At 40.2% G+C, this 5453-nt stretch overlaps 1 protein-coding gene and 1 long non-coding RNA gene across 3 annotated transcripts in view; one reads left to right on the top strand and one right to left on the bottom strand.

The window, feature by feature from the left end:
• CRYBG3 (crystallin beta-gamma domain containing 3) overlaps nt 1-5453 on the bottom strand; it is a 125017-nt gene that overhangs the window by 109015 nt on the left and 10549 nt on the right. The gene's annotated exons all lie outside the window — the stretch shown is intronic.
• LOC114006714 (uncharacterized) overlaps nt 1-5453 on the top strand; it is a 49021-nt gene that overhangs the window by 35803 nt on the left and 7765 nt on the right. The window lies entirely within an intron of this gene.

A 5453-nucleotide genomic window follows, 5' to 3' on the forward strand; every position in this document is an offset into this window, starting at 1 on the left:
ACTGGGGTCTTCAACCCACCCACTCCCTTTCCCACCACTCTTATGAATAAAATGCTTTGTAAAAACTCAAAATGGACATTTATCTGTTTCAGGGACAGCGCTTTAGAGAAAAATGGCACTCCTGTCAAAATGTACTCTTCTGGATCTGATATTACAAATCAGTAAATTCAAAGTGCCAGACAGCTGAGAGAGATCACTACCTGATCTAAAAATCACTTAACATTACAAAGTGTCTGTACTCTATGACTGAAACTGATTGACTAAAGGTTATACAAACACAAGAGATGGGTGTGAATGTCAGATGTGGTGTGTGTGGAGGAGCAGGGCCTGGGGAAAGATATTTGGAGGAGGGATACGGAGGCAGAGCATTGACGGGATGGGGAGGTGTGGTGTTATCAGTTGAAGATATTTTGATCAACTGGGGAGAAATGTTCACATATTAAAATGTTTACTTTGTAAGCTAAATAATGTGACTGAATGTATTTTTTAAAAATTGAAAAATAAATAAATAAATAAAAATGCCATGTGGCTATGATCCCCATTAGTGGGGTGAGTGGAAAAATGTAGACTAAAGTTTAAGTTTTCATGATAAAGAGACTATGACCAAGAAACCAACCTGGCATAAAAATTAATACCAATGCCTTAGAACAAAGAGGTAGAAATACCTGTCCCTTATTTCAAAGATACCGACGCCTCAGAGGCCTCTCCTCCACTTCATTAGGGTCCACCCTCTCACTCAGGTCCTTAAATACACTATGGACCTTATCCTCATACCCTCCCGCGAGGTCTGCTCATGCCATGCGGGCTATCCACACAATGCTGGAGATGTTTTCCTGGACAAGCTCTACAGTTCTCTGTGATCCATGGTAAACTGCATGCAATATTATGGAGCAAATCGACTTTGGTGTACTGGCCTGGAGCCCCATCCTGCAGGTCCAATTCTGCTTCTGCGGGGAAAAAGACAGAGTTCCACACCAACGATTTACAAACAGCCATTTGGAAAACTGTCCAGTCATAAACAGTGATGCCAGCAGTAGATTGGTACTTGGATGTTTTAATGACCATTAACAGAATATAAAACAGGTGGTTATGGCACTATTTCTGGGCTTCAAATTAAAAGGTAAATAAAAGCTGCAATTTTAAGGCAGTCAAACAGCATGTATTTTAACTCAAACATCTGGCATTCGAATGATTTCAAAACTCACTGGAGAAAAATCAGGAAAAAAGAAGAAAGGTAACAGACATGACCATGCGGCGCCGCACTTCTGCAATCTTAGACTACTTCAAAACTCCTTTTTCCACCGTGTCAGTCTTCTCCTGCAATTTATGTATCTTCCTTGAAGCAGTTTACTTCCTGTCCCTTTTCTCTTGTCCCCAAAACAACACCTATAATTACCGTTCAATCACAAGCTATAGAGTGAGAATCCCAGCATGTCTGACCCGTGCACTCGAGCTGTCCACCATGTACATGTCATGAGTGACAGCTCTCTTCTCCCTCTTCACATCCTTCAGATTCAAATGTCTGTGACCCACTTCACAAGAATCAATTTCCTGACTCTCTAAGCTGTGACATGAACTCATCACCTCTAACTCAATACCTTCCTCTGTAAATTCTTCTGGACACTAATAAACAGCACATGTGTGAATGTATAAACATATGTGTACATGGAAGACCATGCCCAAGTGATACTTTCAAATATAAGTCTCAGCATTTTATCTCCTTGCCATGGACTTCATCAAGTCCTACCTCTCTGGCCCCTGGCTCCCTTCCCCACATCCATAAATATTCACTCTTACCTCCATTCTATTGTCTCCACCCATTCTGGAATCTGTTTCACATGATCTGCCCCAGGACCTTGAAACTGGATGCTCCCTTTGCCTGGAAAGTTCTCTGCTTGGTTTTGTTCATGCCCCACTCCCAGACTCCAGGCCCTGAAGTGTTACCTAATGGAGAGGTCTTATAAGTCCACCCTACCGATACCTTACCCTAGACTCACCAGTTCCCTTATTCCCCATTGCCTTATGCTGCTTAATTTTTACTTCAAAACACATTATAGATTAATTTACATAATTTATTTTCTGTCCTTCTCTATTAGAATATAAACCTCATGTAGATATTCAAACCAGGTTCTGAAAAGTGATGATTAAATTTTACATTATATTGGGGACCAGCAGATAGCGCTGCGGTTTGAGTCCTGGACCCAGTGGCTTAAATCTCATGGAGGGTGCATCTGCATGCATGCCCAAAATCCCAAGAGGAGACTAAAGGAGAAGGGATTGCAGCATGGCCATCCCTGGGGGGGTTGGGGGGGATTTTTCGCTTTGTTTCTCTCTCTCTCCAGTGAGTGTGCAAGCCCTATAGCAAAAGAACCACTTAAAAAAAGAAAAACTTAATATCATATTTAATTTGTATAAATATATCTATCATTGCTAAAAATATTAAAGCATTATAGTTAAGTGAAAGAATTCAAGTTTGAGGCTAACAGATGGCATAATGGTTACGTCCCGAACTCCCAAGTAGTTGACTGTGGTTTAGTTCCCAGACGCCCTCCCTTAAAACTCACACTGGGTGCATGTGCATGTGTGCCCAAAATGCAGAGAGGAGAATGGAGGAGAAAGAATTGCCGTGTGGCCATCTCCCCCAGGGGGTGATTTCTTCTGTCTCTTGTCTCTCTCTGTCTTTCCAGTGAGCACACACACCCTGTAGCAAAAAGCTGTCAAGAAAAAAAAAAAGAACTCAAGTTTCAAATCTTGAAGAGTACGTTTAATTTTTGTAAAAATGTTTAGACATGTGCATATGTGCATAAATATACACACACAGAGGAAATGATCTGGAAGAGTACTTGACTCTGAGTGGGCCAGGTTATGACTGTGTTTTTTTCTCTTTGATTTTCTCATGATTTCATAGCTGTATTGCAAGCCCAAACTAAACCGACATGGGAACATTTCCTCCGTTGTGTCCCAGGACCGACCTGAGCACACACCTGTAACCTAGTCCAGCTGAGACTGGAGGTGGATTAGGGCATGAAGACCCTGTGAAAGGTACCTGTGCTGTGTGTCTCTCTCTTTAAAGAAGTAAATAAACTTTTAAAATGACAGTAAAGCAATAAATAGGAGGAAATAAACTACTGAGTAATAGCATTCAGGAGATAACAGATTTTCAAAGGAGAAAAAGCAGCATAAGAATGATTTAGAACAGATAAAACTGCAATGTGAACAAATGTAGAAGGGAAAACTCTCATTTCAATGTACCCTGACACAACTCCAGGAAAACCTCAGGGACTTGGAAGCCTCAGGCAGGGCAGAAGGCACATGACTGGAAATGAGGACTAGCTCAAAGTCTGTTACTCTCAGCCTAACTCATATCCAAAACTTACAGACGTTTGGCAAAAGACTGAAAATTTTTAAAAAGAGAGGTTCCAAGACTGGAACATCAATAATAATAGAACTATGCGGAGCACAAACCCAAAACAGGGAGCTGGAGCAAAACTCGCCATGCTAAACAAACAGCGAGATCATGGAATATTTATTGCTGTGCAGTTTTAGAGCCTGGATTAAAAGGACATTTAAAAATTCTTCACATCTGCAAACTGAAAAAATACCACAAAAACAGGTCCAGAAATCAGACTGCCTTCAAAATTCCCAACAATGACAGAATTAAAGAGAAATGAAAACGTCTTCAGAACTCTGAGATAAATTCCAATCCTATAAATTTATACTCAATCTATAGTATTATTTTAAAAAAGAAAAAGGCATTTGCAGAAATGAAAAGACTGTAAAAATTTTTATCTCACATGCACACTTTCTTGTTCGATATAATCAAACAAAACAGCAATGAAGAACCAAGAAAGAACAATGCGTAAGATCCACAAAGGGAGGCTCTAATCCAGGATGGAGTGGGAGAAATCAGTTCAGGAAGTTTAGGAACTATTAGATTATACAAATTATAAGACGCAGAGGCCAAAAAAGAGGTTTTGGAGGGCATGGGAGTGAACTGAGACGTGATTTAATGGTGTGTGTCTCAAGAGAACAAAGCACTGGAAGGGGTTTTGTAAGTGTGTGTGAGCACCCCAGAAATATCAATAAGAAAACACAAACCAAGGTCATTTACTTCCAGAAAAACGAAAGCTTATTATTATTTTTAAATTATAGCACACATATGAAAGAGAGAGAAAAAAGAAAGAGAGAGAAAGAGAAAAGATACCCTTGACAGGGTCTCATTACATGGTGAGCCCCTCTCCCCACCTTCTACCTCCTCCAGACCCTGTGCCAGCGTGTGTGCCAGGGACCGTTGTCACGGTCATCCATACAGCCTCCAGCCTTGAAGGGCATTTGTACCACTGCTGTACCACAGCAGGTGGGCCATCCTGGTATTTTGAGATTAAAAAAAAAAAAAAGACTTATGCAATGTCTGCTTTCCCCACGAAATTGCATTGCTTTGAGGCAAAGAGCATACTGCATCTTGTTCACTGCTGGATTCTCAGAGTCTACCAGTGTCTAGCGTAAGTGCTATTCTTTTTTTTTTTTTTTTTTTAAGGATTTTGCCATAGGGTAAGGGTGCTGTGGAGTGGGGGAAGTGAGAAATCATACTCCCCCTGAGGGGGTGGGGGGATGGCCACACCACGATCTTTTCTCCTTCATTCTCCCCTCTGGATTTTGGGCATACATACACATGTGCCTGATGTGATTCTCAAATCTCTGGGTCCAGGGCTCAAACCATGATCAGCCATCTGGGAATCCAGTACTTTAACCATCATACCACCTCCTGGCACTATTTATTTTTTGACAAACAGAGGTAAAGCTTTCAAATCCAAGACCAAAATCTTAAGATCACATGGTGGAATTAACTAATATTAGTTTTACATGTGACTTTTCAATAAAATATAGGTCTTCCTAATCTAGAAGGAATATTCATTTTGAACACACCTATTGCTCCATGGAGTTGTGACTGGTATGCTAAAGCTGGAGAAGACCTTACAGCTGAGAGTCGCTTCCCTCAGTTTGTAACTAAAGACTCTGAGAAGGTTAAAGACCTGTGCAGGGTCACACAGGATGTCAGGATGGATGATAACTGATCTCATTAAAATGACTTAAGTTGATATTTTTGTAGTTTTAACTCTTAGAAGTAATACTAATTCTAACTACAGCCTTAAAACTTTTCCCACTTGGACAAGTTAATATAGCTTATTCTCTCTTTGGAAGACTTTTGCCAACTTGAGACCATAAACTCTCATTTTTTTCCCCATTTTGTATAAGCAGATAATCCACCAGACCTTAAGCTAGTATTTTTTTTCTTTTTCCTTTTATTTCTGAGCCACATAATTCACCTATTTTTAAAAGTTAAAATTCCTCCTGTTCCTCATCTTTTCATCCAGTTCTTCATTCCCCAAAAAAGTAATACAACACCAAAACAGATTTATTCCATACCCAAGCTTTTTTTTTTTTTTGGAGAG

The sequence above is a fragment of the Tupaia chinensis genome, unplaced genomic scaffold (genome assembly GCF_000334495.1).
Source record: "Tupaia chinensis unplaced genomic scaffold, TupChi_1.0 Scaffold149851_1, whole genome shotgun sequence".
Lineage (NCBI taxonomy): Eukaryota > Metazoa > Chordata > Mammalia > Scandentia > Tupaiidae > Tupaia > Tupaia belangeri.